We start from the raw sequence: 12,299 nt of genomic DNA on the forward strand, positions 1-12,299 counted from the left end.
GAAAAGGTAATTTTAAATGAATGTCCACACATATAATAGGAATGCAACAAAAGAAAATGACTACTTTTATTAAGTCATTGGGAGATACAATATATAATCAATAAATATGAAATTAAAGGAATGTCTTATAGTTTCTATTGCTGCGATGATATACCTTCGCCAAAATCAACTTGAAGAGGAAGGAATTTATTTCATCTTGTAGCTTATAGTCTTCATCCAAAATAGTAGGGCAGGGACTTAGGCAAGACCCCGAGGGCAGGAACGAGAGCAGAGATAATGAAGGAATGCTGCTTACCAGGTCGTTCCTAAATGCCCAGCCCTGCTCATTCTGCATTCAAGTTATTTATTTACTTTGCAACCTAATTGCTGCTTCCCCTCCCTCCTCTCTTCCCAGTCCCAACCCCATTCACCTCTCTGCCCTACCCACCTCCCCTTCCCATCTCAGAAAAGGCGAGGCTTCCCATGGATATCAACCAACCTTAGCATATTGAGTTGTATTAAGACTTCTTATATGGAGAGACCCTTGTCTCCAGTTGCATATGTAGAAGAGGATGGCCTTATTGGGCACCAATGGGAGGGGAGGCCCTTGGTCCTTTGAAGGCTTGATGCCCCAGCATAGGGGAATGCTACAGTGGTGACAAGGGAATCAGGGGAGGGGAGGGGAGCACTATCATAGAAGCAGGGGTTAGGGAGAATGGGATAAGGGGTTTGCAGAGGGAAAATCAGGAAGGGGGATAACATTTGAAATGTAAATAAATAAAATAACCAATAAAATGTTAGAGAGAGAGAGAGAGAGAGACTACTTGGGAGAAAGGGTCCCAAAGGCAGGCAATGTAGTCAGAGACAGCCCTTGGTCCCTCTTTAGGAGGCCCACCTGTAGACCTACCTACCCAACGGTTACATATGTCCAGAGGGCCTAGCACTGTCCCATACATTCTCTCTGGCGCATCACTCTCTCTGTGTCACTATGGGCACAGTTTAGTTAATTCTGTAGGTTTTCTTGTGATGTCCTTGACTTCTGTGGCCCCCTCAATTCTTCCTCTCCCATTTCCACAGGATCCCCCAAACTCCATTTAGTTTCCGGGTGTGGGTCTCTGCATCTGTTTCCATCAGTTGCTCGGGGAAGCTTCTCTGATGACAGTTTTGCTAGGCTCCCATCTGCAACAGAATAGCATTAATGGAGTCAGGTGTGGGTCTCAAGCCGGGCCAGTCATTGGTTGTCCATTCCCTTACATTCGGATCCATCTTTTACTTCTGTACATCTTGTGGACAGGACATAATGTGAGCCTAAGGTTTTGTAGCTGTGTTGGCGTCCCAGTCCCTCCATTGGAAGTCTTCCTGGTTATAGAAGAGGGCAGTTCAGGCACCATCCCCCCACTGCTGGGAGTTTTTGTGAGGGTCACCTTCATAGGTTCCTGGGGGTTTTCCTTGTCCCAGGTTTTTAGCTCATCCCAGTGATGCCCTTTTCTAATCTAGTTCTCTCTCTCAGAACTCTCCCTCCATCCTCAGCCCGCCTCATCACTCCTGTTCCCATCTCCTTCCCTTCCCCGACCCAGGCCCTCCCTTCATCCACCCCGATGTCTAATTTATTTCCCCTTCTCAGTGAGAATCAAGCCATCTTACCTTGGGCCCTCCTTGTTAGTTAACTTCTTTGGGTCTGTGGCTTATAGCATGGTCATCCTGTACTTAGTGGCTAATATCCATTTATAAGTGAGTCCATACCATGCACGTCTTTCTGTGTCTGGATTACATCACTCAGGATGAAATTTTCTATATCCATTCATTTGCCTACAAATGTCATGATGTCATTGTTTTTAGTGGCTGAGTGGTACTCTGGTATGTAAAGGTACCACATTTCCTTTATTCACTCTTCTCTTGAGGGACATCTAGGTTGTTTCCAGTTTCTGGCTATTATGAATAAAGTTGCCATGAACAGAGTTGAGCAACTCTCCTGTGGTATTGTGGAGCTCCTTTTGGGTATTTGCCCAGGAAGGGGAAAATCTGGGTCTTGAGGTAGTGCTATTCCCAATTTTCTAAGAAATTGCCAAGTTCATTTCTGAAGTGGCTGTACAAGTTTGCACTGCCACCAGCAATGAACAAGTATTCTGTTGCTTCACATCCTTGCCAGCTTAAGCTCTCACTTGAGTGTTTGATCTTGGTTATTCTTAGTGGTATACAATGGAATCTCAGAGTTGTTTCAATTTACATTTCCCTGATGACTAAGAAGGTTGAACATTTAAGAGCGTATCAGTCATTGAGATTCCTCTGTTGAGAATTCTCTTTTTGTCTCTGTATCCTATTTTTAAATGTGATTATTTGATTTTTTTTTGATTATATCATTTCTTGAGTTCTTTATATATTTTGGATGTCAGTCCTCTGTCAGATGTGGAGATGGTGAAGATCTTTTCCCATTCTGTAGGCTGCCATTTTGTCCTTTTGATGGTGTCCTTTGCCTTACCGCAGCTTTTCAGTTTCATGATGCCCCATTTATTAACTGTCTTTGTACTTGAGCTGTTGGTCTTCTATTTAAAAAGTTTTCTTCTGTGCCAATTTGTCCAAGCCCATTCTCGACTTCCTCTTCTTTCAGATTTAGTCTATCTGGTTTTATGTTAAGCTCTTTAGTCCCTTTACACTTGAGTTTTGATCAGGATAGATATGGATCTATTGCATTTATGGGGATGTCCATATCCAGTTAGACCAACACCATTTGTTGAAGATGGTTTCTTCTATCCACTGTATAGTTTTGGTCTTTTTGTCAAAAATAAAGTTTCCATAGGTGTGTGGATTTACTTGTGGTTCTTCAGTTTGATTCCATTGATCATCTTGACTGTTTTTATGCCAGTACTGTGTCTTTCTTTTTACTGTTGTCATGTAGTATGATGTTCTTCATTCTTATCCCATCCAGGATGCTGCCCAGAACTATTCAGGTGATGGACATGCTAATTAGCTTCACTGTGTTAATTATTTCACTCTGTGTATGCATGTCAAAACATAATGTTTGTGTCAACCATATGTCAATGAATCCCAAAGGTAAAAACCAATAATATCAGCTCATACAACAGTTCATCACGTATGTTTCTTAATGAGAATAAAGGATTAATAAGATTAGTAACTGCCATCAAACTTAAGTAGGTGTTATGAACTCAAATTGGACTCGTGTTATTTGGCATAACTTGTTTGGGGAGGGAAGGATTCGTCCATACTGCCTTTGACTTAGCCGACTCACATGAAAGAAAAGACCCCATGTCCCATCCATGCTCAAGTCCACACAGATATCTGAAGGCTATGGCTTCCTAATCTTTCACTTTTTCAAAGTAACTTTTCCTTTCAAGACTAGAAAGTTGATATTTTAAAGAGATGAAAGCAGTGTTAACATTCTCATATTTGATGTGCTTATTTTATATCTATACTTTTATAGAAAGCTGTGTGAAGTTAATAATTTTCCCTCAAAAATACATGCCATCATGAAGATTTAGCTTCGTGAAGAAATGTAAAGGCACGCGCTTTGTTCTATGTTGTGGATCTCAAAATGGCACATTTTAGACTAGTGGAATTACTTTCCTTTCACAGTCATCTCCATTTTGATATCTTTAACTTATAGTTTTATTGTGAGCTGGTAATTAAAAATAAGAAAGGCACAGCAAGCTATTTTCACCCAGCTGACGCGAAATCTCCAGTCAGTACCCAGCATGGAGTGAGATAGTGGTTTTATCAGTATGATTTAATCAGCTTATAAGTTCTAGCTTAATAAACAGAGAATATCTCATAGCGGAATATCTAGAAGTGATAGGTAAAATGCAATGTGGATATATCAAAGTGCACATGTGGACCGAAAGGAAATTCAGTATCCAGATGCCCGAGTGCAGGAAAACATGAGGGCAAACCGAGCAGCTGACAGGACCCCACAGGGGTGTTCCAGGGAGTTTTGCTAAATGTTTTTCCTTAGAAACTCTCAGTACTCAGAAAGATGTGCTAGACATTTAGGCCTTAACATGGCACAAGATAAACCCCTGATGTGAATCAGGGTCTTTTAAAGGCTATCATCTTGGATCACCGAAGGAAGACACCAGGAAAGAAAACTTGCTTAAGCCAGAAAAAGTAAATTTAAAAAAAAAAAAAAAAAAAGAGTGCAGTCAACCAATGTTAGTACTAAACAAGAAAATTAGATACATAAACCTCACTGTGGCAAACTGTGTCACTCTATAATGATAAAAGTAGTTCTTAGAACATTTTGGGGATAACATTTCTAATTCATAACTCTTGATACAGGTAAATTGCTGATGGAAACAAGCATACCTGAGCTAACAGATGAGCTACAACAGGAGATTGCTCTTTCAAATATCCTTCCTACCAACCAAGCAGCAAAAAAGAAAAATAAAACCCATATAAAACACGAAACAAAACAAAAAAGTTTGCATTAAAAAAGCAAGTTCCAAGATGCATATAGGTGTCAACTTCCACACTTAGAAAGTATGCCTTTTCAATGACATAAGGCATTTGTAAATACTGATTGTGTAATAACCAACAGACTACCAGTAAATAGTAGTGAACTTATATCATCAAATCACAGGCTTTGGTCACAATTTTGTTCAATTTGAAATGAAAAATAATTCAGGGTCAAGTGTTTGGGTATTTAAAACTCCACTTGTACATAATTGATAAACCCACCAAGAAAATACGAAATTGAAAATACAGAAAATGATGCAACACTGAGATTATTATATACAGCATTTTGTGGTAAAAATTAATATATAATCCTAAATTATTCTTCTAGAGAAGAACAGAGACCAGATGTCTATGCACGCAATCTGATCAAAAGAATAAAAATGGAGTGAAGGAGTAAATGCACAATACCAGTTGTTTGGCAAAAGATCTAGAGGTACAATGTTCTTCATTAAAAAGACCGGTAAGTACTGTTTTATTAAATGATAAAGCTGATTGTATTTTAGAGGAAAAAGGAATGGAACAGCCTCAGCTGGGCATGGCACTGCACACCCTTAATTCCAGCACCTGTGTAGCAGAATCCCGTGCAGTAGATCCCCGAGAGTTCAAGACCATCCTAATCTACACAGTGAGTTCCAAGACAGCCAGGGCTACACAGACAGACTCTGCCTTAAAAACAAATGGGCAAAACTAAAGCAGATTCCTAAGTAGTCATACAGGTCTGTTGTGAATTTACAGTAATTCCAACTACGACAGTTGAGGGATGCACAAATCAACAACCGAAATACTAGAGAACACAAGAAAAAAAAACCCTATAAATGTGATAATACTGACAAGTCAACAGAGATGTTACTAGAAATCAGTGAGAAAGAGGACTGAATGCATATCCATAGAAACATGGGAAAGGAGAACATCAAAGAAATGAAGAAACCAAGGGAAATTAGTTAAGTAAAGGCCTAAATGTGATAGGAAAAACAAATCACATGTTCTGTTAAAGAAAAAGGCAAAATGCTAGGTTAGGGCTGGAATGGGTTATAGCTTATGCCAAGTCAAAATAATTATGCAACAAAGTACTTATAAATAGTGACACACTTAAATTAAGCTGCTACAAAAGAGAGAAAAGACAAGAGAACCAGTTGGAAAATTTGCTTGCAATGTGTCTTTCTGAGAAAGAACTATAGTGTATAAAGAATCTCCACAAATTATTAGGAAAAAATTCAATTTAAAATTAGTTTAAGTTGTACACATTTTCATGTGCACACACATACATAGTTAGAAGTAAGAATTGCTTTTAAAAACAACTTTGGTATATTATAGAAGTAAAAAGAAACAAATTAGATTCTTGGGTAAGAATCTAATTACTACATGAAAACATACGCAATTGCATCAATTTTCAAGATGATATCAGTTAAAAATGTCTTTGAGATATCATTATATAATAATAATACTCAAAAATACCAGGCCACTGGCCAATCCTGTGTACAGTTGAAAGCTTGCTGTGTGCAGCAGTGCGTTCTTGTTACCCCAGAACTTAGGAGATTGAGAGGAGGATCCAGAGGCCAAGAGTAGCCTTGACATCATGAGGTCATAGTAAATGACTCAGCGTTATTTATCAGATCTAAAGGTAAGTGTCTCATGAACCAGGACATCTACTTACAGGTGCAGAAGCACAATTTCATTATAATATCCTTGGCTTAGCTTGACTTGCTCCTTGTTCAAACAAATAAGCAAACCTCAGGAGATTGCAAACACCTCTCTTCAGAATTAGTCAGTCATTTAGTAGAACTAGCTAATAAAAACAATGACAGCTATGGTGATATGAGTCAACAGGAATGAATCTCACAGATAAGATGTTAAGAGATTGTCTTCCCCAATGAATTCCATAATATCGTGCCTAAAGAGATTCTACTTGGGCAAAGCTAAGCAGTACTTGAAATGACAGAACAAAGAAACATTTGTAAAATTTCTCATAGTGGCCATGGTGAGTGTTGTGGAGGTCAGAGGAAAACTGCCGAAGTTAGGGTGTGGTTTTGTTAACTCAAGTCATGTTTACATTAAACAGGGCATGTGCGTGCTGAGAAACTGTGACTGTGGTTTTGTTACCCTGATATGCTTCTAGCCAGGACAACTGATGGCCTAGCACCCATTCCAAGACCTTAGGGATGAAGGCAGTAATATACATTTGAGCACTAGAATGACTGACCTCTGACACGCGGCCTGGAATAAGCTGATCTCAGCTCTCTGGAAGGGGGACACTCAGCTACATTTGTTGTCTCTGGTCCCAACGAACTGGAACCTTGCTGCCCTTGTTGAGATGAGTCTTCCTCATGTAGTCTCCTCAAACCAACATGCTGCCTTCTGGAAATACCCTAACAGATTTGTCCCAATGAGAGTTTTACATGTTCCTAGGTATTCCTTAATCCAGTCAATAAGACATCTAAAATTATCCATCACTTTACAACATCACAGTGAAAAACCACTTAGCATTCACAGGACATGAAAAACAGTCAAGGTGTTTGGTAGGGACCGAATGAGTAAGCTGCTAGCTTCTGGTGTTGCAGAGGAAAATCTACCTAGAATGGGCATTTTGTTGTTTGCTGGATGGCCACACATTATTTCAATAGAACAACAGAGGCTGTGTTTTCTTTAATAAGTTCATAGCATACCTTCCCTATTGTTGTAAATATTGGTTTGCAGGGCTGAAGAATTCACGTAGTTATTAAGAATGCTTACTGCTCTCCCAGAGGACGCAAGTTCGGTTCCCAGCACTTCTAGGCAGCTGACTACAGCCTGTGACTAGACCTTGAAGAGATCTTATGCCCCCTTCCGGCCTCCTCATGCACCTGCACTTATGCACAAATACCTGTGAATGGATGCACACATGTACATAATTGGAAATAAGAATACTACCTTGTATGGATCTAATATCCAGTATAAAATAATAAAAAGAAAAAGTAAAGACACATCAGCAATGCCCAAAAGGAATTACAGAAAAAATATCCTTTAGCATTAAGGATTGAAGTGAGATGATGTCCTGTGAAATCTTGAGGAAATTATTCTGCTGCTTCATTCCTCGTGCAGAAACCTGTCTTTGTCACTCCAAGATAATCAGTCCTGAGCAGGAAGGGAAAAACCAACCAAATACTTTTTTTTATTTCTCCCAAAGTGAGTAATTTGTCCTCTAGCATCTCTTTTACCCCAATTTCAAATTTCAAATCATGTCAGAACTGTCAGGCTAATGGAACTTCGAGGTTTAAGAACTGAACAATAAGAACAAACAGCAAAAACCACACAGGTGGGATAGAAAGACAACATCCACTTTACAGAAAACCATGGCTGTGTTTTGTAATTCAATTTTACACTGTTATCGTCTATGACAACAACACATTTGTGCTTTGAGAGGTGGTGTTGCTCACTGGTCGATATCAAAGTCTTTGGATTTACATAGAAGAAATTTATAACCCTCCTTGACATCAGTGAGACATGGGCCAGGAGAAAACACTGGTTAGCATTGAACTTGAAGTTTTGTTTTGCATGGACAAGTTGCAAACACACGCGTTTATAGATACAGTGTGAAGTTTTGGAATGATTTTACTCAGTTTCACCGATGTTTCATTACCTCACATCCTTACAGTCTCCTTTCATTTCTGTTACTGAGATATTTAAAAATCTAATCGAGCGATGTTACATTGAGCTCCTTTGCCTGGCTCACTTAGGGAATGTCCCTCAGAATAATTATCTTTACTCTGAATTACACAGTCCTCTCTCTTCTCTTTTAAAGGTAGATTGCATACAAATACTTCATTTTCTTTAGCCAGTCATCCAAGGGCAGTATAAATTGTGTCTATTTCTTGATTATTACAAATTAATACTGAAAAGAACACAGGGCAGATTCACTCTTGAAATACTAACGTTGTTTCCACTAGACACATAGGAGTATCTGGGATTGCTGAATCCTACGCTCATTCTACATTTAGTATTTGGGGCTACACTAGTTTATATCCTCACCAAGACAATGCCAGGGGTCCTGTTCCTGTCCAAACCGGCCAGCACTTGCCTTCTGTCTGTTTGATAACAGCTGGAGTTGGGTCATTAGATCTCCTGTAACTGGAGTTACAGGTGTTTAGGAACACCCATATGGGTCCTGAAAGTGAAGCTACATCTTCAGCAACAGCTCCTAAGTGATAAGCCACTTCTCCAGCCCAAGACTCATGGCTTCTAAGAAGGCAAGTTGCATGTCTAAGTGGGGTTATATAAATCAGTTCTAAAAGGAATAATTGGGAAAGTTATAATTCACAGCTGGTGTGTTAGGGAAGATGAAGAAGTATTGATAAAGATGTAAAAGTAACTGAAAAGTTAATCTAGGTATACACACAAACACACACACACACAAACATACATACACACACACGCACACACACAAATTACAGATGTCTCTATATAACCAGAAATACATAGTGTATAAATGATAGTTTATTATCATCAAACTATAGCCATCGTCCTTTTCCTTTTGTTTATTTGAATTTTCTGACATTCTACAATCCATAAAGTCCATTGAGATTCAAGAAAACCTACAATGCCAATGTAAATAAAGAAATCTCTAATAGTTTTTGAGATAAATAGCATTCAAAAGGCTGTGGTATTTGACTCTATTGATTATTTATTTGTATTTCTCGATTGGGAGTTATTTAACATGTACATGGGTTCTGGTGAATAGACGGTATTCACACAACCCTCCCTCCTAGGTGCATCTGTCCAGACAAAGCCTGCTCAGTCTTTGTCAGTTATTTACTCCCATCTTGTCTATCACTGGGAATTATTAAGGAATTTAGTTAAGTATACAGCACAGAAAGTAATAAGCAACATTGTTTCCAATTACTAATGAAATTACAATTTTACCAAGATTTCTCCGGAGAGCACATTTCGCCTGGCATTTCAATAATTAAATAAATTCAAATGGCACTGTAAATTGTTTTTATGTAAATCATCTAATAAGGAATGGTATTTTTTTTCATAAAATGATTACCGGGAAATTGTAACATGTCTAACTTGTCACAAGTCTTTGGAATATAGTTGCCAGATCTCTCTCTGGAAAAACCCGAAACAGCAATGGCATGTCTATTATGTTACAATTACACATATTATTCCCTCTTAACGATACTATTGTTTTTCAAAAAATTAAAAATAAGTATCTCAAAATATTGTGTCTATTTCATGCAGTTTTGGATTCTTTGTTGTGAAACAGTATTTATTATTTATCAAATTATCTTTAAGGATCTGGTGCAGTTGGAATTTCAGGATAGATCTCTGTTGTTTCCAGCTCACTCATCAGCTGGGAAGGCTTTTCAGTCAGAATTAGACCCATGAAGGAGACACAAACTTATATTTAATAATATTCATAAATGCTGATGCATTTAAATCCAAGTTGGCCTTAGAAAAAATTATAAAATAAACCTCCATGGAAGTATTCCTCTGTAAGGCCTCTGAGAGGTCCTATCAGAATCATTTTCCTGAATGATCATGGACTATAAGGAACTAACAAATTGATCTCTTTTTCCCCCTCAGGCAGCCAAGGAGAGAAAGGAGATGAAAGGAGGATAGGATCTGAGATTCTTTTAAAGCATTTTGTAATGCTTAACCGTATACTTTACTACGTATTGTGGATTTGAGTTTTCCTTATCTTAGTTCCCTTTTCAGCTTAAATATCCTATCTTCTAGACTCATTGCTTCTCATATGACATTTACACAGAAATTAAATATTCTCTCTCTCTCTCTCTCTCTCTCTCTCTCTCTCTCTCTCTCTCTCTCTCTTCCCCCCCCCACCCCAGCAGGAGGTGCATTTGTGCCCATCTCCATACAGGGAAGCCAGAAGCCACAGATCTACATTGGGTGCCTTCCCGATTGCTCTCTTCTTCCTTCCTTCCTTCCTTCCTTCCTTCCTTCCTTCCTTTCTTTCTTTCTTTCTTTCTTTCTTTCTTTCTTTCAAATAGGGTCTCTTGCCAAACCAGAGTTTACTGATTTAGCTAGATTGGCTGTTGACGGAACAATTTAGATCCACTTGACTCTGAGCTGTGGTTACTGTGCTGTGAGTTTCTGCGATCCACCATTTTTGCTGTAGCTAGAGATATGCTGCTGGACCCAGCTTTTATGTGGGTGCTTAGGATCCAAACTCAGGTTCTCACACTTTGACTTCAAGCACATTATCCACCCATCCATTCGTCCATCTGTCCGTTCATTCATCTGTCCATCCACTCATCCATTCATCCATTCATCATCCATCTCTCAAAATTATTTAAAAAGTACTTCATCACCTCTCTCTCTACATGTGAACATGAGTGCCATACACGAAGGCCTTCCCTACTTATCTGCTTTTTATCTCTAAGGTAGAGAATAGCTTCAGTCTCACTAGATATTAACAAGTTATGGCTTTTACTAATAGTAGTCTGTTCCATATAATTGCTGCTCTAGATAGCTTCAGTTAGAATTAAAATAAAAAGCAAAGCACAGAAGCTATTACAATTTGAGTAGCCAGAATGTATCTTAGCTCCTTCCATGATCCAGTGGTAACACTCACTTTGCAAAATACTCATGCTTCTCCCTTCATGAAATACTGAATGCAACTGTGCTCCCTGTGCCAATAAGAATCACTCATAGCTTCAGAAGAGCTATAGAGGGGTGGACATATCAAAGTATATGAATTCTTGCATTGATTAAGCATCCTGTACTGATGGCTCACATGCTATTCTTTTCTCTCCCTCTATACTGGCGGGCTTTATATCAACTCACTACAAGCTACGGTCACATGACAGGAGGGGGCCTCAAGTGAAAAAATCCATCCATAAGATTTGGCTTGAGGCAGATAAGCCTACATTGGCGATTGCTATGTGAGTACCCAGCCCCTTATGGATGGGGACACCTATCCACAGGGAGGGTGTTCCTGTGTTCTCCAAGAAAGCCGGGTGAGCAAGCCATGGGGAGCAAGAGAGTAAGCAGCATTCCTCTGTAACCTCTGCATCATCAGCTCCTGCCTTCAGGTTCCTGCCCTGATTGCCTGTGGTAATGAACTGTGGTATGAAAGTCTAAGCAAAATATACCCACCTTCCCCACGTTGCTTTTGGTCATGGTGTTTCCTCAGTGCAACAGAAGCCCTAACCAAGACATCACCTCAGTAAACAGGAGGTAAACATATTTGTTTCATGTGAGTGCTGGAGAGTTGTGCTAAATATCACATGCTCAGTGCATGATAGTAGTAGATTTAAAACTTGTTTCCCTCCAAAGCCCAAAGCACAGTCCACACATTCAGATCTGCTTTTCTATCCTACCTATGTCCAACCTCTGAATGTACACCATTGTCACCCAGAGCCAAGTACCCTCAGTCCATGAGATTTAACTCAACAACATTGACTCTTTTTTCATCTTTCCGTTTCTTTGCTGTACACAGTGCCATGTGGGAAAAAACTTTCATGCTAAGTAAACTACCCTCAGCTTTAAATTTCATGCCCATGCTTGATACATTTCCCTGCCCAGAGAATTCTGTTTCCCTGACACTCCTTCTCTCCAGTTTTAGCTCCTTTGAAACCTCTAATTCTATGACCTAAGTTATTTTCTGCTTTAGGATTAGGATAAATTACAGGATTTACTTCAAACCACCTCCTAAGATTCTTAATGTGTACATAAGTATTTGGTAATTGGCTATAATACTAATACTAATGTTCATAATAATACTAATAATATTTATATATTATATTAAAACATTCACATGAATTTGTTTATTAATTTGCATAAATATAATGGATTATATATTATATTTATATAGAATATAATACATTTCACAATATACTACTATGCAAGGTATT

This window comes from Rattus rattus, chromosome 12 (assembly GCF_011064425.1).
Source record: "Rattus rattus isolate New Zealand chromosome 12, Rrattus_CSIRO_v1, whole genome shotgun sequence".
NCBI classification, from domain to species: Eukaryota; Metazoa; Chordata; class Mammalia; order Rodentia; family Muridae; genus Rattus; species Rattus rattus.